General features: G+C 39.4%; 1 protein-coding gene across 15 annotated transcripts in view; it reads left to right on the top strand.

Annotated features, from left to right (window-relative positions):
• ENOX1 (ecto-NOX disulfide-thiol exchanger 1) overlaps nt 1-21,057 on the top strand; it is a 352,618-nt gene that overhangs the window by 190,875 nt on the left and 140,686 nt on the right. For 2 of the 15 annotated variants that reach the window (XM_086881226.1, XM_086881225.1), the window contains exon 2: nt 15,551-15,661. The exons of the other annotated variants lie outside the window; for them this stretch is intronic. The gene's annotated coding sequence lies outside the window, so the exon portion shown is untranslated. The remainder of the gene's footprint in view (nt 1-15,550; nt 15,662-21,057) is intronic. 15 annotated transcript variants of the gene reach the window in all.

Raw genomic sequence — 21,057 nt, 5'->3', positions numbered from 1 at the left:
GGTGTCTTTCCCCTTGGCAGTAGGGTTATAGCTAAATGTACTTTAAGGTACCATCCAACCCAAGCCATTTTATGATTAGTGAGTGCTCTTTTCCCCCTAGAAAATCCCTCTCCCTCTGCATTCTCCTTTCTTTGGGATATGAGTCTCTGAGCTCACATTTCCTGGCGCTTGCAGACTTGTCACCATCCAGCATTGTAGTATCAATCCAGCTCATAAAAGGCAGTCTGCCCTCCACATTCATCTCTTCTTGGTGTTTTGAAGGAGGAAAAGGCAAAAAAAAAAGATATAGAAAAAGAAAATACAGAGGGTCCTCCCAGAGGAGGCACTGAAGTCTTTGCCAGAATTAGGTGTGAAGGTGGTGGCTTCTGAAATGTAAAGAGTTTCCTCCCCTTCTCCACCAGATCTGCAGCACCAAGACATAGGTGAGACTGCTTATCTCATCCCTGCCTTTCCAAGTATTGTCAGTGGTTATCAAGAACTAATAAATTACACAGGGCCCATCTCTGGGCAATGTCTACCTGCCTCCTGTATTTGAAGTTTTAAAAACACTGCCTGGACCTTTAATCTTATTTCTTTCAGCTAGCTTCATGAAGTTAGGAGAAGTTCAAAAAAAATTCAAAAGAGAAAACTTATCTTTGGTACTTAACTCAGGAGTTGAACAAAAGTAGTGAAAAAATACTGCAATAGGTGTTGAGTAAAAATGTCTGTTGTGGTAAGTATTCTGGGTATAGCTGCTCTTTCCTGACAACTCCTTTGAATTATTTCCATGTGGAACAGAGCAGTTCTGACAGCAGCTCTTTTTTAGAGGGAGGCAATTTCCCTCATATATGACTTGTCAGCTGCTAACTGTGGGTGTGTAAATATAGCTGAAATTTGGAAATAGTGCCGATCTGGCAGAGGTTTTGGGCAGTTATTTATGACTGAATGGGTGAGATTTATGAAGTTCAGATTGATGGTAAGTGTTGCAGGGCAGGTACATTACCCAATCTGGTGTTTGTGTGGAGTACCTTGATAATTTTATATTGATTTCAATACAATTCTTCTTAAAACAGCTAAGGATAAAGTATGTAATTTATATAATAACTGTAAGACTATTCAGAAGCACTTCACTGTAATTTTACTTCAATCTTATTGACCTTTTCTTCTCACTTTGCTTTTGCGCTTGTGTTCTTCTCTCATCATTCTCACATCTCATGTGGAATTTCTCCTCCTCCCACTCCATCTTTCAGCTGAACTCCCACAAGACATGGGAACCTCCCTCCATACCTCCAGCATCAGTAACCTCCTTTGTGAAGCATCTGCTTTATCTCTGCGGTTTTAACTCACAAATTTATTTCTTCTTGCTTAGTTTGTCTTGCATCATCCAGTGCTGTGTTTCTGGTTTGTGTTCTGTCTCAGGTAAGCAACCTCTGACTGTAATCCCTTCCCTGACTTGCCTTGCTGTGCTCTTGGTGTGTCAGCTTTCCATTTCTGTCTACACAAAGAATAGAGTTTGCTAAAGGCAAGTCCCCAGGTCAGCTTTGCTATAAAGCCACTTGTTTCAAAATAATTTCAAGCTCATGGGGCCTTAACTAAGAAAGGTCTTAAGAGCTTTTAGGAGGGCTAAGAATATGTCTGTCATTTCAAGCCAACTAAAGATGCCAATACTATAATTATATATCTGAGCCTTCTGAAAACTTCTCCTTTGACTGGAAAATCTTCTTGATTTTGATTGAGAAATCAAATGAAGACTTATCTTACTTTCAAGGTGTTATCTCCCTTTTGATTTGGCGATTTATGAGATCTTCTCATCCACATAGTCCAGAGAGAGTATTAAAGAGCACAAAGCACCTTTCCTGTCGTCATACCCATGTCTGAAGTGCCAGACCCTCTGATTCCTAAAATTCAAATAAATCCACTTTTTATCCCTCATTGTATCTAAATGTATCAAAATAACAGAAGAACCTCTTCCTTTTTTCAGGAAATTTTCAAATGCTATTATTAGTCAAAATTTTGCTCCATCACAGTATTGTAGAAGGTGCAACAAACTCGAGGAATAATTAGTAAAAGAAACAGAGAAATCAGCAGATGAGAACTTCCTCTTTCAAGAACATCAGCTTGTTTTAGTTGTGTCTAATATCATCTCTGGGACAGAGTATTGCCTTTATTTGTGCTGAGTCTTTGCTGCATCCAGCAGCAAGCTTATATTGAAACTTCAAGTTAGTAATTTAGCTTGAGTTGTCTGAAAGCTGGAATTTTGTGTGGGTTCGCATTTCTCGCAGATGTCTGTCACATACAGCAAATGTTGCTGGCTGACTGCCCTTAAAAACACAGGGGAAAAAATAAGGTCCTTGAAAAAGTGAAATACTAATGACTTACAGCCACTTCATATCTAAGAGCTAGTGAATGCACTTCTTGCTTGAGAGGAATGGGAACAAGGAAGCTTGGAGATGGCTTAGTGATGGGAGGCTTTGTGTTCTTTTTGAAGGAATGCTTGCAAATTCTCTATTTGGTAGCTGACTTTTTAAAATGCAGTCAAATCAGTATGTGATGATGACAGCAATAATTGTATTGTTATAAGTTTGACTCAAAATATGTATTCCATTGGACAAAAAATTACAAATTTTTCAGAAAATATACTCTAATATGCTCTGCTGGGTTTCAGTGTCTCCAGGGAACTTAATTTTATGACTATCAGCTTGCCTTAAAGCCCCAGAATATGTGATTCACAATCTCACCATCCTATTAGTTCATGTTTCTGTTTGGAAAGTGAATCAATTTCTGGATCTGATGTGTATAATACAGCTGTATAAACAGCTTCTTTTTCCTTATAATCTCAAGAGAAATCATGAAATGTCGAAGAATAAAGGTACACAGAGATATAGATGAATCCCAGCACTGAAAGCTGAAAGTTAAGATGTATCTAAACATTAGAATTTTAATAAGTGTTCAATGATCAGTGCTTTGCCAGCAATGTGACAGTGTGCTCTCTCCCACTTACCAGCTATTTGTACACAGTGTACTTTGGTCACTGGGTGCAGTAACCAGGAAAGAACAAAATACTTGGCAAATTAAATCTAAAGATTTCCACTCCTGCTGTAGAACAGATAGATGTAATGTACCATTTCATCTTCAACCAAATTATGTACCAGGACATTTAGATACTTTTTTTCTGAAGACATCAATGTATAATGTCTGATATCATAAGGATTGAGATGCTTAAATTCTAATTATGAAAAAATCTTTAAACTGAAAGCAGAGATACCTGAACTCAACAGCTCTGTGATACACCTAATCTTTCCCCTCCTTCCTTACTGTTCATTCAAATACACATGTAAAACAAGGACTTGATCAAAAGCCCTTTGAAGCAGATAATCTGTCAGCTGGCTTGGCCACTGCTTGGACATCACCTGTATGTTTTTTCTTTGTAACAAATGCTTTAGAGATTTCTTGAGTGTTGATAGAGATAGAGGGTATGACACACACCATGGAACTGAGACAACTGAGTCTGTTTGGTGTTTGTTATCTTCAGCTGTTATCTTCTGCACAGTAGTGGAGCTATGTCTTTTGCACAGCATGCCTTTGCAAGAGCTTTTCCACAAAAGATTTTTGATTTCTAGAAAAGATATAAATGTTATCGTCAGGATCTAAATGTTGACTTCAGCTGTCTAATGGGGATATAAGGAAGCCCCCTACCAGATGTTTCTTGTAAGGGGAAAGTGATAGGAGAGGGAATGGACATAAATTGTGATGTGAGAAATCCCCCTTGGATATTAGGGGGGAAAAAACCAACCAAAAAACCAAATCACAGTAATGTAGCCAAGCATTAGAGCAGGTTGCACTTGGAGATAGTCAGACCTGACAGTCTTGAGCAACCAGATCTGACTTGGTCATACCTAGAGCAGGGGATTGCACCAAGTGACTGCTGAAGATGCCCCCCAGCCTGTGTTCTGTGCTCCTATGAATTCTGTTCCTTTTATGTAGTTTACTGTTTTCATCTAACTCTTAAATAAAGGAGAAATGTTCTGTCTGTTTTCAGAACCTACTGGGTTTTTCTCTCATTTACTTAGATGAGAAATTGAAAGGTTGCTAAAGAAAGGATTCAGTGAACTGCAAAACCATATACTTCTCTCTGGAACCATACATTTGGTTTATAATACCCAGTAGAAAACATGTGCTGAGAGCTCACTGATTTTATGAGCAGAGATATCTGTATCCATGAATAAGATTAATTTGCAGTGTTTTCCTCTCTTTTCTTTTTAATGAACAAAACAAATAAAAATATTCTGTGGTAGTTTGGAATATTAAAACATGCCTGTTTTCATACTGAAAATAAGATCAAGTCTAATAAATGTAATTATTACCACTGATAGGTCTGGTTTTCCATATAAATATAAACATCTCTTCTTGCTGTTTCTAATAATCTACATCTTAGTGGATGTATGTCTTTTGCAGTGTGCTTTTGCAATACTTTTGTCCCAAAAGATTTTCTTTGTGAAGCTGTTAAAGTCGAGACTTTTAAAGACTCTTGTCAAAAACTGAGAATTAAAATTGGTTCTGTTTGAAATATAATTATGTTTTAAGCAGTTTTTCAATTAAATAACCTGAGTGTGCTTTTGCAAATTAAGAAGTTACGAAATATTTTATTTTCTAAGTAGAGAATTTATAAACTTTTTAAAATGCTGCAACATGAAATGTATTATGAGCTGAAATTCTGGTCAATGAATTTGGCTTGATTTAGGGTGGTTAAACAGACTCTGTATTGCAGGATTTCTTATAGTATGGTATATTTCTTATAGTATAGTATTTAACACACAATGTATTTATAGTATATTGCAGAAAAGGATGGGGTATGTTTATGGAATATGTACATATAGAATATGAACTCTAGGTCTTATGCGGATGTTGTGTTTTAATTCATCTGCCAGCTAAGCCCCACACATCCCTTCACTCCCTCTGCTGGTGGGATGGGGGAGAGAATAAGAAGGGTTAAAGTGAGAAAGTCCTGGGCTGAGATAATGGCAGTTTAACAGAACTTTTTTTAAAAAAAGCTGAGCACACAAGCAGACCTGAACTGGGAATCCATTTACCACTCCCCATGGGCAGGCAGGTGTTCAGCCATGCCCAAACATCCATGCTCCATCTACATGTAATGATGACTTGGGAAGACAAAAGGCATCACTCTGAACATTCCCTGTTTCCTTCTCCTTCCCCCAGCTGTATATGCTGAGCATGGCACTGTTTGCTTTGGGATATCCCTCTGGGGTCAGCTGTCCAGGCTGTGTCCCCTCCCAGCTCCTTGCACATTCCCAGCCTCTCTCTGGTGGGGTGTGAGGCAGAAAGGGCCCTGACTCTGTGTCAACTCTGCTCAGCTGTAACACATCTCTTTGTTGCCATCAACACTGTTCTAAGCACAAATTCACAACATAGCCCCCTGCCATCTACTGTGAAGAAAATTAACTCTATTCCAGCCAAAACCAGCTCAACAGACTTCAATATATCTGTTCTGTAATAAAAGTCTGGAAATAGGACAAACCTGTCTCATGAAGGAAAACAAGAAAAAGATGAAACTTCCTTGATTTGGTAGATCCAACTGGGTTGCAATTGTGACAGACACTCCAGTAGCACTGCTTCTAGATGTGAAACAACCTGGGAAGTGAATGAGGGTGCAAAACTTCAACTTGCAAAGGAGGTTTACATTTTTTTCTGAAGCTAGTTGTATCTCAATAAATGTTTCTTTTTTCCTCTGATAAACAGAGTAGAAACTAGCACAGAACCAGGATAGTTTAACATAAATACCGTACATGGGGATTTTCTGCCTACCACATCATCTTATGGTTATTGTTGAAACATCTGGCTTTATAACTAGTGTATTTTTCCTTGTCATTTGGGACAGGTCTGCACAGTTCTGCCTTCTTGGGAAAAAGGAAAGCAATCCTGTGAAAACTGATGTTTCTTGCAAGAAACATGTACAGTAAAGACCAGATGGATTTCATCAGTATTATTTACTTAGCCAGGAAGGGCTGTTTATCAGTACAATATACAGGTCATTGCAAACTTATAAAAGACAGTGAAGGAGTTGTGAACAAATCAGTTAAGTTTCACTCCTATTTTCTGAACGTTGGCTTTCTTGGCTACTGAATAAAGCTTTTGAGGAATAAAGCTTTGGCTTCACAAACCAAAATGTATTCTATAGTTTAATGGTAAGCAGCCAAGATTATAATTTTTGAGAGACCAAAACAATTTGTCTTCTTCCATGAAAGTTTCCTGAAGCATTTTTATAGGAAAACAGATGTTTTGCACACACAGGTTACTCTCGGGCAAGGACTGCTTTAAATTGTATTTAATTCTCAATAGTTTTTCTATTACCTCCTTGTTGAGCAAAAAATAGGCACAATTAATTATTTTGCTTAGAAATATCTAATACCCTATGTATCTATATGCTTTAATCTCCAAGAAACTATTGCAGAGAATTACAATATTCTCAAGATATTGCCCTTAGGATAGATGATGATTGACGCTTATTTAAGACATAATTGATTTCCAAAAGCAGTAGATTTGGATTCCCTTTGAAAAGCTTTCTTTGCCCTGAATTAATGAACAGCAAACTTTAGAAGAGATGCACTCGTGCAAGCTTTTTGTTACACACAGCATATGCTCTGTGTGAGTTTAAGTAATGCTTGTGTAGATGTGCATGCCTCCCGAAGAGGCAAGCATTGTACCAAAGTCAGCACAGAGAATGTTTACACATGAAGTGCAGACAATAAAACAATATCCAGGAAAACAGCATCTAATTTAATGCACAGTGTGGCTGGGAGATTACTGTCGAGTAAGTGTTGAGTAAGCTCGCAGTGCAGAGCTAAACCTTGCAGAAATGTGTGAAGAGCACTCAGATACAAAATCAAGATAAATATCTCACTTCTGTCCCTGGTTTGCTTGTCAGGCTGTCCTCCTTTCCCTTTTCTTTCTGCTATTTTACAAGAAGCATCTGCTTTCTAGAGGATGGGGGAAGTTCGGCTATAGTGAGTGTGAGGTTTTATTCACTTTTTTTTCTATTTGCTAATTCTGTGGATTTGATTATCATCTCTCTATTATCAGGTTCTTGCTTTTCTATTGAATTAAATTGGTCCTACTGCTCGTTCTTCAGCTGCAGTGCAGGATGGCAGTGTGTCCTCAGCACACACCTCCTTAGCACACCCATGGTTCAGGAGTACCCTTCCACAACTATATGCTTATAGTGTATTCATATGACTTGTGTCACATGCCATGGGAGTCCTCCTGGGGAAGGAGGAGGACAGCTGTTTCTTTATTCTGGGGTCACAGTTTCACCCTGGTGAGTGGCTGCTGTGGTGTCAGGAGCACTCAGCATACCTTGTTAGAGATGAGTGCTTTGTAACAAGAAATTACACTGCCGGAGAGCAAATTACTGATTGATATAAAATCACTTCTAGATTGTAATTGTGCTAACAAAATATGAGACAAAGCTTAAAGTATAATTTTAGCAGTATTTAATTAAGTGGAACAGTAAATTAGCCACCACAATGCTAACTAAACATATATAGAAGAATTGCAAATTATAAATGCTCATTTTTGCTAAGTTGCCTCTACCATCAGTGACTAACTTGGGGTGATTGACTTCAAGGTGAATTAAAATGGCTCAATTTACAAACTAAATTTTAAATCTTTTCCAATTGTTCTCCTTTAATGCAGGCAGGAAAAGGTGACTCATCTGTTCAGCACTGCATGGTTCACTGGGTGGGGAGAAAATGACATATTTTATCTGGTCACTGAGATCTTACTGTATCGTTTCACTTTGTGTGTAGCAATTAAGACAAAGTTAATTACTTACCTGACAAATTTAGTCTGTTGTTCCTTCAATGGAAGTATTATTACCTCTAGATTATATTTGTTTGTAGTTGCCTGATGGCAGGTTTCTCTCATCACCTCAGTTGCTGACAAACTGTAATTAGGTATCCTTGTGCATGGTGCTAGATGAAGAAGTTGCAGGGAACTGGTGCAGTTCCTTTACAGTTTATTTAATTAACTTTGTGTGCTGGATCCAAAAGATTTGGGGAGCCTGGCCTCCCTTGCTTTGTCAAGCTGTGTAAATCCCATATCAATTATACCTCCTATTCTGGAAACAAACAGTGGAGCATACAAGCTTTGAATTTGCTTTGCATGACTCTTTGTAGGAAGCAAACATAAAAGGCGTTTGTGTTCAGCCACAACACATTCATTGTTAATCTGAAGTGAATATTTATAACTTTCTTTTTACTACTAGCCTGACACTATGAGCAATTATAGCAGTATTCAGCTAAATCTGCCCAGCCTGTGACTGGTCAGAATTTTCTTTCCCTGTGTTTCTAATACATTTCGTACACACTATTTTGTCCTTAATGCCTTTATAGCTTGTTTATTGGAAACAGGTTTTTAATTATTTTTCAACAGTACTGGAGACCTGATTTAATGAGCAATTGTTACATATACTAGGGAGAGACACATTCACCTGATTAATGTGATAGTTAACTGAGCAACAAAATTGCCTCATGAAGAAGCAGCTGTATACAGAGTTGAAGCAGTAAAAAAGTTTGAGGGAATGTGAAGAAAATATTTGAGGAGAGATAATTTAAAATAGGATACTGGGCAAGTCAGAAGCTAGGTATAAATATACAGTGTTGGCTTGCTGGTTGGTTGGTTGGTCTCTTAGTACACACGTGTGCACACATGTGCCTATATTTGCTAGGAGACAGTTTATGGATAAATAAATAGGTACTGCAATAGAGACTGAAAGATACTGTTTTGGAATGCTGGAATATTCAAGGGCTGTAGAAAAAAAATGAGGAGGATGGGTCCTTCAGGTGTGTGTTGGAGATGAAACTGCTGCAGCCAATGCTTTAATGGCGTGCAGGGTTGTCCAGCTTCAGTGCTAATGTGTGCTTTTGGAAACAAGTTTGTCCTTTGAGAAATAGGTCTTCTCAGAGAGAGGAAGGTAAGAGAGAAGTTTGACATTCTTTAGTTTTCAGTGTTCACACTGGGGTATTTATTGTGTCACTAAATTGCTCCTATCAGCAGCACTTACATTCTCAGTTTGGAAGCTTGTGGTCTGCTTAAAGGATCAGACTAACATGATCACCACAGAATTTTAGTACAAGATAGTTCCAGTCATGCATTTCAATGCCATCTTCCCTCCTCTTTGCAAGCAGCATTTGCAAAGAAAGATGGTGCAGTGGTAGCCCAGTGGTAGCCCAGTAGTAGGAGCTCAAGACTAGATCATCAGGTTTCATTCCTGCAGAGGGCTGTGGCACCCACGGAGAAGGAGGGTTCACAGAGTGCACAAGGTACACCGAGGCCAAAAAGTGGCTCAGTAGTAGACTCAGGTCAAAGAGGAGAATTCAGTACAAATGCTAAAGGAAACATGGCCCAGCTAGTTTCTCTCATGTAGTTCCCAACTTGACTTGTATGATGGATATCCCTTTACAAGCCTGAAAGTACAGAACGTTTCAAAGTCATGGTATATTATAAACCATCCCACTCACAAGCTTACTGGACCCCTTATGACCTAACATAACCCCTCTGGTTTCAAGTTAAGGCTGGTGGCTTTGTGTTCCTGCTCACTCACTAGTGAGGGCAGGAACTTTTTTTTTCCAAAAGGAAAAGTGAGCTTTTTGTATGGAATGTTGTATTCTTGTTCACATGATTTAAACAGATGAGAGCTGTATAGATTATAAAGAACTCACTCTGGGAAAATGAACTGACTTTCTGTGCAATCACTCTGGGAGCATGGATTAGGGAGAAGACTGATAAGATACTTTGTCAAGATCAAATCTAAATGAAAGTGGACTGGACACATTACTGGTATTATAAGAGATTTAAAGAAAACAGAGAAAGGTGTGAAGGGAACTAACATGCACCTGCTTGGAAGAGGAAAATGCTCCTATGAATGTCAAACTCTCTGCCCCACTTAAACTGGTTCATCTTGTCTCTGTGTGACAAGTAACTTGGACAGTTCTTTGCAAAACATTTTTACTTCCTTGCCTTGCTAACATGATGGGAATAGAAATTGCTTTACTTATGATTTGAATGCTTCCTTCAAAGGCAGGAGGGTTACTGGTCTGATGGTTGGAGAATCAGAGTAGAATTCAGTAGATCTGGATTAATTTCAAATTCCTGTCATAGCTTTGCTTTAGGAGATTTTTAGCAGATTTTAACTTTCGGGGTTTTTGTCTGTGCCTCATTTTATTCATGTTGTCTGCAAAAAAAAAGAGGATGATCTTTATGTTCCACCCATGCTATCATGCCTTGCCAATTCAGCTGGGTGGATTTTTGGGGCTCTGCATGTCTGTGCCATGGATCAGCAGTGTTCCAGTGTCTCAGACCACACCAGCCCTCTGCTTAAGAAAATTTGTCTTTCTTGGCTTGAGAGGAATGATCCCAGTGACGCTTTGATTTGGGCTGTACTTGCCTTTTGTTATTTTCTTGTGGTATGGTTGTAAAATTCTTGTGTGGAGGACCTGTGGTGCTGGAGTCAGTGGGGTGTCTGTGCAGGGCAGCTCTGAGCATGGCACAGCATCTTGTGGGAGCCTAAAACAGGTCACAGCTCAACAGACTGACTGGGCACCTGCCTAATCTCTGCCTGTTCAGCAAATTATTTTTAAACATAAACGTGTTCCAGAGTGTTTTGCTACAGATGGGTGACCTCCAAAATGTGCTGATGTGCTCTGCTAGATAAGGATCAGGATTTCTTTCTGGAAGAACTCATTACAGGACAGACACACTAGCATTGCCTGCTTTTTTAGGTAAGAAGCTTGACACTTTGCCATTTATGTGGCAGCCAAAGTAGACAAAAGCAGAACATACTTTTTAAATTGTTTCCTGGCATATAAATAGAGATTATTTAGTGTTATAACTTGCACATGTATTATATTTTAATGTTATCAAACTAAACTATATGATGGCAGCCACTCCTGCTAATCTTGCATTCTTTATTCTTAATAACCAACAAAAGTTATCTGTTGAACTGAAGACTGAGTTGTTGAGTCCCATTTTTGGTTTCATTGTGTTTTGTTTGGTTGATTGGCTTGGGTTTTGGAGGTTTTTTGTTTGATTTAATTTTCCTTATTTAAAAAGCAATCAAGGTAACAGATTTGAAGTGTTGTGATCATGTGTTCCAATGCAGAGTGGAAATCTAGTAACTCCTATTTTATATGAAGACCATTCTAAAAAACTGCTGATTTTTTTATTCTTTAAAAATAGCAAATAATACATTATACTGTCACCTCTGAAAACTTTGGGACTTTAATTGAACAGCTGGCCATTTATATGTCTCTGAAACTTGTCATAAATCTAACACTGTGCAGCTAATAAAAAGCAACAGGAAAAGTGGTCAATCCAAAGTACTTGCAGTCAGAGCATCCTGGACTGTGTGTATCAACATCTGTATAACCACATATGGAAAACTATTAAGCCTGGACTTCTAAAATGCCTGAGATAGGACAGCTTTTGAAGCAAAGGCAGCAGCCAAAGTTCGTAAAAGCAACTGACTAATTCGTGTGTGTTTATACATACAAGTATATATGTATTTACAGACTGTATAATGTATTCACACCCGATACAGAAATATGAATGCAAAAGCGGTGTATGGTTCCTTTCTGAAAAACTGTCTGCATTAACTGTTTACCCCTCTTCCCTCACCCTTGTCCTCAGACTAACCAGGCACATTTGCAAAGCTCAACCCTCTTCTAGCTCACACTAAAAGGAAAATTTGGCATGATTTCCTTCTTTTTAACCAGGGCCCTTTCACTAATTTGCTTGACACAGATATGGTCCTGAGGAGTCCCTTCAAGGGATTTAGATCCCTCCCTACCATTGTCATCCCTTGTGTTTTGTCCAGGTGCACACTCTGCAACTGTCTCAACAACAAAGTGGGTTCTTTTGTTTATTACTTTTTTATTCCCAAGTATTAACACTTCTGGTAGGAGGCATGTAACAGAAATGTATTTGCCAAATGGTGCTGCCTCTTTCCCTGGATATGGGAAAGCATTTTGTGGAAATGGGAAAACCAAATGAATAGAGCCTGCCAGTTCCACACGCCTCCTGTCTGTGAGCATCCCCACCCTGGGTACGTGGGTTGTGTTACTGACTCAGGGGAATGGGTTTAGAGGAGCCCTTTGTTGAAATATTGGCAGCACATCACTGGACTTGCCGTTGTTGCAGATGGAGCACCATGCCGAACAGATGGATTCTCAGTTTTCTCAAAGAAAGGGAAGGTACTTGATGTACCACGGTGGGAAAGAAGGGAGGGTATTCCAGACAGATGGAAAGGCAGGAAAGAAGGCACGTTCTGTGCTTTTTTTGGTGCACTTGGAGCCTAGCAGTCTCTTTCTGGCAAACTTGGGAAAGTGTAAGCGCAGCACGCTGCAAGAGGGCAAAGGGACTGTAACAGATGTGGAGGAAGTTATTTGCACAGAAGCAATGAAAATGAAGGCTGAGACTAGGAAAATCCAGAGTGTATAAGTGAGTATTATGTGCTAGGTATGGGAAAGGGCTCCTGCCCTGCACCATCAGAGGCACCTATTAAGGTACAGGACTAGTGCCAGAAGAGCACAACTGGAAGAGAGGACTAATTAATATTTTAAGGTCTACTGTGTTGTGGAAGAGGCTAGAGAGAAATGTCATCTGCACTGTGGAGCCAGGAATCCCCAGGTTTCTGCAGCATGTCATTGGTTTTGTGATGGCACAGTTAGTCCAGTGGCACTGCTCGGATATTGTGTTGCCTCTTCTGCTGTTCTTTCTCCCCTCCCCATCTTGTTCCTACCTCACTGCTGCCTTAATTGTTAGGGCAGGATCAGTCCTGTGCAGCACCCAAGAGTCTGTAAATCTGACTTGAAATCACATTACCTGATCCAATATTTAATGCTGAAATCTTCATGCAATTGCCAAATGCAGCAGGCATGAACTGAAAGAAGTGATCATATTTTGGTGTTGTGTGTTTGCTCTCTACAACTTTTCAGTCACTTCACACACACACACACCAGACTTAGAAGAATTATATTTTATCATGGTATCATTTATGAATTAATAACAATGGACTTTAAGCTTTATTTTTACCCCTTAGCTTAATTAGACAATTTCAGCATCTTAGAATGCAGACATTAAAGCTGTTTAACTATAGTAAGGATGCCAAAGGTCTTAGAAATCCAGATTTTCTGGGAAACGAGTGTGATAAAGGGCAAAAAATATAATTTCCAAGTGTGATTTCCTGCTGAAAGCAGCTATGCAAAATTATCACTTTCTTAAATAATGGCTTTGGCTTTTGTTCATAGTCAGAGTTGTGTCTACAGCAAAAGAAATGTTGAATGTTTTTTTCTGAAAAACAAAATGACCTGGATTACATACCCAATTCTGCATCAATTATTCTCGATTTTGCAGGACTGAATTATCAGGGAGGCTCTGAGATAAAATGAACAAGGAATGCCATCACTGAATTTTAGTATGAACATTTTTCAAATTGTTGTGTCTGGATCTCTGCCAAGTTTCAGCCCCATAATATATTAAGTCCAACCCACACAAAGTAAGGAAATAAAAAAGAAGGGGAAATAACCCAACAACTTTGACAAGGCAAAAACACTAGGCATTTTTTATGGGGAAACAAGTGGCCAAGAATAATTTATTGGAAAAGTAATTATCTAAAGAGAGTGGGCTCTTCTCTCTAATTGGAAATTATAACATTTTCCAGCCTTACTAAACACAGCAGAGGATCACCAACCTGGTTAAATTAAAATTGAGAAGTTTTTTTCCTCTAGTTTTATTTCTCCTGACACCCAATACTGCAATTGAACCCACTTCCCTTTCTCTATGGCAAAATCTAATCTGGCTGCCACAGGACCTGTGAAAATCATGGAGGTGATGAGCCATGATCTGCTTTCTGCATTGTATGTCTGGCTTATTTAATCTAGTCACCCTCAGATAATAAATATTTCATATGTTGGACAGGTGAAAGGTTTCATTCAGCTGCAGATCTGCTTCCACAGCAACTGATTCTTCTAATTTGAACAGTTTAAATGTGTTGAAAACAGCTTGCTTTCTGTTTTTCTCCACTGTGGTTTTATGTGTAATGTATTATTTGTTTTCTCCCTCCTGTCCCTCCTACAAGCAGATACAGAAAAGCTGACAGCATTAACAAGTAATTCTAAACAATTTATAATCCAAACATATTCTCTCTTCCAGTCAAAATGGGATGAAAAATGCCATTTCATTTGACAAGCATAGAGTAAATAGCTAGAGATATGAAATTGCCCGGGTTAGCATCTATAAATACTCTGTACGTAAAAAATGCATGCAGCCACATAACTGCTTTATACTTTACAGTATGTTCCTCCATTGCTACTGGGTGTTTCCTCAATACCATTGTCCACCAATTGAGTTCATAGAGTTGGGTTTAATCTGTTGTTTTTTTTGGGGGAGGGGTAGGCAGTATCCCAGGTCTGGAGATTCCTTCTCTAATAAAAGCTGCTAGCAAAAAGCTAGAGTGAAATGTCTGCAACCGTATCTGATTTCTGCCAATGTTAGTGCTTGTGACGGATCTTCTGGAACATGTCTGCTGCATCCTTTGCATCTTGCAGCAGAAGGAGCTCTTTGGAAGCATAGCTTAGCTCATTCTTCCTCTGCACATTGCCACACGTAGTGGGCAGCTGCTGTCCCTCTTCCTCTCGAGCCATCCCCACACCTGGACTCTCTGACTCATGCTGTGCTCTGTGCCCAAGTCCATATCTCTGTCTGCATATATGGCTGGTGGCTTCACAAAGCACTGCCTTTACCTGCCTGCTGAGTCAATTGTGACTTGGTGCAGTGGTGAAATTTTGGTAGATAGGCTCCAAGTAAAGGGATTTTCACTTTACTGTCTCCTATCAGGCTCAGAGACGTTTTTACTTGCATCTGACCATCTGTGTGGATGTTCCCTTGATGCAGTTATGGCAGAATGGGGACACTATTTCATAAGGCACACAGCTGTCTTAGGAAATAAGTTAGAGAACATATCTTAGGGTGTGATGTAGGAGTTTTAGATGTGATGGAGAACCATGCATAGGTGGCTTATTTGATCTTTTCTGTTTACTGTATGGTTTTCTAGCGATGCTGTATTTGGGAATAAGGAAGATGTTCTAGATCAGTTTAGAAAAACTGAAATGACCTGATGCACAACTGCTATTTTGGGTTTAGGGGGAGATGTAAAACAGGTACAGCCTTTGACAGGTGTCTTTGTCTGTGCCTGGTGGCTCTGTGGCAGATTCCCTATTAGAAACAATTGAACTATATCTGACTGTGCAGCCCTCTCCCTTCTGCTTCCAGGCATATAGACTTTAGCCAGCAGGTCTCTGGTTAACCCCTCCTCACTGTTGTTTATTTCCTGCCACTCCGCAGACACACCACTGAGCATTAAGTATGTGAACTCAAAGACGCTCCCTCGCTGCTGTGCAGTCTTAATAGCAAACAGGCACGAGCTGGGCTTCTCCAGGCAGAATTTCTACCTAAGAAACATGGGTTTCAGGAGTATGTCCTGTCTCACCCTTTTCAGATTACATTAAAAGCATCCACTTCAAGAAACTACAACTGTGTTTATTCAAGCTTTGAATTTGGGAGTCGTGCCGGGATCCCTGCCACGGCACGCTTGAACCGTGAAACCCAGGTCAGTTCCATTTTTTGGTTTTCATGTAGTGGCACTGCGCTGCAGCTGTTTGAGCTTCCAGGTCTCTGTGGAAGCAATACTTCTTTTAACATGCAGAGAGCATCATATTTGATTTTATAACCTTACTTCTTGTTTTAGGTTCTGGGGTTTTTTGTACTACTAAACAAAATGTCAGGGTGACATGTCAGTGAACATAATGCGTTCAAAAAGAATCGTGCTGACAGGCTCAAAAACTAAATGCTCTCTTTTAAACAGGCAGGAACAGCTCTGATTTTCCTTCCTGCCCATCAGGCTATACTTGGACTTGAGAGGACAGCTGTGCTTCATCTCCCTTTTGCTCTGTCACTGTGACTATTGGCTATTGCAGTCTTGGGCTGTGGGATGTGACCAGTTTCAATCAATGTTCACTGAGGTTGACTTTGTGACTCAAAGGGTGCTGACTCAATAGCTCATTAGTTTTGTCAGTGAATCAACCCTTTCTCTCTCTTCAAGACTTCTATGGTGTTGAGGAGTTTGTGGGTTTTTTCTTATTGCTAGATAGGGAGATGATGGGTTGGCTATTGCACTGAAAGCAGCTGGAGGGGTGTTACTTGGTTTGTGTGGGGCACTTTCTGAAAAGGCTCTTTTTGTTAATAATTCTACACTAGATCCCAGACTCTCCAAATTCATCCAGAGCTTGCATTTCTGAAACTTCATGTTAGTAGTCCTTTACTGCAAGGTGGATTTGCAGAGGAAAAATCAAAGTTAACAAAATTTGGTACCTGCAATGTTTGTTTCCCCCAAATGTACATTGAAAACTCTGTTTGAAGGCACAGTACTGTTTGTCTGCTTATTGGGAAAAAACATCTGGAGGCAGCAGTGCTTTATGCAAGGAAATTAGTTGGTGTTTGACTTGTGGTTCTGCCTTCCCTTTAATTCCTGTGCCCGATCCCTAGTGATTGTATGTTTTGATGTTGCTAGAGTGCTCTTGGAGTAAGTGCTCCTCTCAGTGAAAATTACACTGCTGTCATTTTTTAATGTTTCATACAATGGGTGAAGAATAATCTGGAATTCACCCAAACATCGGCATTTCATCACCATGAAGCCTGCTGTTAGAGCCATTGTCCCATTCAGTCACCAAACAAGAGTCTGGAGAACGAATATAATGTCCAGCTCCACATCTCCATTAGCTCTTTTGTGCTATGTTCAGATCCTCTGGTCCTAAGAATGTTTCTCTTCTTTCCAACTTTATTTCCTTTGTGTATTTGTTCCTTTTCTAATTATTTTTGGTCAAGTCTGCAACAGCTGAACAGAATGCATTAAAGGTAAAGATCTGTGATTTTCCTGTGGCAGAAAAATCTGTATGAAAAGATGAATATATTTTTGGGTATTATATTTGTCTAAGACAATGGGAAGATAAGTTCTGGGTAGCTGGAAATGTTGTGACTGCACCATTAATGTTTAATTACTATTGGTAGCCAAGAAGTGCCTTTCTGGATTAACCAGACACTCAGCTTCTGAGACGTGCATAGGTGGCAGAAAGTGATAAAGCTGGTGAAACCGCACCTCTGGGAACATGTAATGGGATCTTTCCTGTGATATGCAAATGATGCTGCCAAGTGGCTGTATAAACAATTCATGGGAGATGTAGAGAGAGGTAGTTAAATATCTGGATCACATATCAAAGATAAAATCCATCACTGGGAATGCAAAAATGTGTTAAAAGAGTGGTTTTGCTATTAAAAATAAATAAATAATGAGCAGGAAAAAAAAATCTTTGCCCAAAGCATATAGTAGCACTGAAGAGTAAATAGCAAATGATTTATCACAATTGTTGCTGTTCAGAGTAAACAAGCATTTAGGAAACCAGTGTGCACAGAGTTTGTGAGAACCAAGACTCTTCCTAGTACAAGTAATCTAGCCAATTATGCTGCTGCTTTTTTTTTTTTTTTTTTTTTTCTTTCTTGTAACTGAGGAAAAAAGATTGCTTCACAAATGTTAATTTGCTTGCTTTTCAGGCAGAAGATATGCACTGCTTACTTTTCAGTGACAAAACCAATCCCATCATTTCTATTCTAAGCATGAGCAAAGATCCCAGACAGCCCAGCAAAACGTACTTCAGGATCATATATAGCCATAGATCAATGAGTGTGGGCAAACCGTATTGATGCCAGCAGAAGCTGAGCTTATGCCTTCAGCCTGAGTTTCTAATTTTTGTATTTTACACTCTATGAGGAAAGGATTCCAGATAATAGCACTGCTCCAATAAATCAAAGATTACTTTTTCACAAATGGTACTGAAGCCTTCATTGATTCTCTGTCCAACTTCACTGTTCTTCCACAGAGGTCAATTCCTGTAGCACTTGTCTTCCCTCAGCCTTTTCCTATATCTGCTGTTCATTTAGGATCTGATGTGGCTCAGTTGAAGCCCAAGGAGAGGCTCTGCATCCCTCCTTAGTGGGAGCTGCATCATGTGCTGGAGTCCTAAGGCATCAGCAGTGGAAAATTTAAGAAGGCAGCAGGGGGTATTAAAGCATCATGAGTCAAGGGAAATATTTTTGACCTATGAATTTCTTTTGTTTTGTTATGTAGCAGGAATGATACTCCAGATAGAATTGTACAGTCACAATAAACAGGTCCCACATTCAACAAATAACGTTCTGTGTTTAATCACCAACAGAAACTATGTCAGATGATCTTCCACCAGGAACAATATCTCCTAATTAACTGTAATTAAGGTATATTATAACTACAGGATACGAAACTAGATGGATCTGTCTCTTGACATTTCATATTTGGATTTTTTTTTTCTGCTAAGTCTCTTAATATGCTTCAATTAATGATAACAGAGGTCAGGCCATTCTCAGTGATGGATCTGCATGTGTGAATCTTTGTACCACTGAGATGTGATGTAGCATGAATCTTTCCATCATTAAATTCCCCTTAGAAACATGAATAAATTCCAATTAAACTGAATTTACATGCACAAATGTTGATTATGACGAAGCTAGGGGTCAAAGCTTGATCGCCTTATCTTGTAAAGTGCAAAAACCTGTGCCAGACATGACAGGGGAGTCGGGTGGCTTGTCTGCAGAGTCTTCAGAAGTTCTGTAGCCATGCACAGCAGGTATGGCATCTCTTTCCATTCACTGAGAAGTCATACAAAACTGTTTTGTTCAGGCCCTATTTGAACAAGCAAATGTTTAATTTTAGTGCCCCAAAAGGGTTTTATCAGCTAGAAAATTAGAAAATTATTGTTTCTCTCTCTCTGTGCTGTGACAGATATCCAGTCCTCACCATCTGATAAGCATTTGGAGACCTAATTGGTAGAAAACCTGAGGTACAGTCTTTGTACAGATAACTTAACAATTAAGACATTTTAACCATTCCTGAATGAAAAGAAATTGCCAACTTTAAAGTGAGAATTTCCTAGCTCAGGCATTTCTGGCTGTGTAATTAAACTAAATACGCCACTTCCTTGCCCCTAGCCACAGTTGTCCTAAAGAAGATTAACAACATTGAGTTTCTACCCAGGCTGAAATCTTGTTTGTACCCTGAAATATGGACCCTGAAATAACATGACAGTGTGCTACAACTCCATCTGGTGACTCCTCCCAAACTCAGTGGTGCTTCACTGTGTGCCAGTGATGCACCCCGCAGTATCGCCAATCCATGGGACTCAGGGAGGAGTTCACTGTTTCGGAGATGAGTATAGATTGAAACCATGTTTCTGCAGAGTTTACTGTGGTATGTAGATATTTGTCTGAAGTAATCTATTAGATGTCGTAGAGCATATGCAACCAGAAGATCTTGCATAAAGCACTGAGGAAAAAAAGATGAAAAGCCTGTTTCCCATGCTATTCCATTGAGCAACTCTATTATGATCAGGACTTAATTTAAGTGATCTGCTATATTTGTGATTGCAAATATAATCGTGTTCCTGGGATTGTTATTTCTTTTTGTCATTTATTTTTAGCTACTTCAGTTCTCTGCAACTTCTTAAAGAAAATATTTCTTCGATTTATTTGAATTGTGTTTTCAAGAACAATTGTAATTCACCTTATCTGATTGAGAAATGGCATGATTACAAACTTCTAGTTTTCTTTTAAGATACCAGTAAACATTTTTTGTTGAGTCTCCTATTTTGCTTGCATCTTATGTGCCCACAGTTGCTTGATCACATGCAGGAAATATTTTTGTACACTGGTGCTGTGCATGACTATGAAAGGAGCTGTAGATAGAACAAGATGAGATACAGGCTGTAATTTACACCTGACAGTGTGAATTTCATTGCAAGTGCTTTTAAAGGAAACTTGCTATTTTCTCCACATTCAGATAAACAGTGATTCCATAGGAAATTATGATAATTGATATTTTTCTGTTTGTTTGTTTTGTTTTTTCCACTCTGCTTTAGTTATGGATTTTATGGGGTTAGAATATTCCTTGGCCTAATGCAATCCTGTGTTATCTGCAGGCCCAGGTCATGGTCCTGTGATGCTGGACATACCCCATAAGCACAGCCTGACTAGGCAAGATTAATAAAGTCTGAGTTAAAGAAAGTATAATCACACCATTTCATGGGTGGGAGATCAAGATATAGATGGTTTAAATTACTTGCCAAAGGTGTGTTGCAGAGCTATATGAGGAACAGAAATCTCCTGGATCCCCATCAAGTTTCTTTTTCATTTCTAGAGAACTGAAGACCCATATTTTTTTTTTGGCTGAATTGCAATTTGGATAGTTTGGAAGACACTTGGAGGCAGAAGGGCTCTATTAAGTCTTTCCCACCAAGAGAAATATTAGTAGGCAATTAAAAGGATAAGAAATAGGACTCATTCAAAATGCTCCACTTGCTGTTGTTCGGAGCTTCAGGCAAGAAAGTACATAGAGGTCATTTAACCTGGCCACTTATATATCAGAGGCTGCTAGTGTCACTCGGGCACTCCTAAATTAAACCATATATTTCAGACAGAAATATGGTGGTCTCACAAAGCATTTTCCATTCAGACCATAAATTCAAAGGACAGGGCTTTGTCCTCTACACGTGTCTGCTTTGCACTTCCTGTAGTATCACCTGGATAAACAAGGGCAGTTCATACTCCTGTCAGTTTAATCTCTTGCCCCATCCCCATTATATTTTGATTAATTTGATACCTCAGAGCTTTAAAGGACAAAGAAACCATTAACAGCATGAGCAGAGATGGTGCCAGAGAGGCCTGGACACCGACCCTGGCACCCCGTTCTCCTCCTGTGTGCCAGAAGAGCGCTGTGCTGCTGTAGGGAGGGTCGTGAGTGGTGCCATCAAACTGCACTGGGGAAGCTGATGGAAACTTCTGCAGCCCAGAGCCCTCTACACGGGCCATGTCCTCTGCATGTTCAAGGGGTGAGTCAAGATTGACTCCAAGAGAGCATGGTAT

This window comes from Cyanistes caeruleus, chromosome 3 (assembly GCF_971803275.1).
Source record: "Cyanistes caeruleus chromosome 3, bCyaCae1.hap1.1, whole genome shotgun sequence".
NCBI classification, from domain to species: Eukaryota; Metazoa; Chordata; class Aves; order Passeriformes; family Paridae; genus Cyanistes; species Cyanistes caeruleus.
The sequence above is the reverse complement of the archived record's forward strand: the minus strand, read 5'-3'. Positions and strand labels throughout refer to the sequence as shown.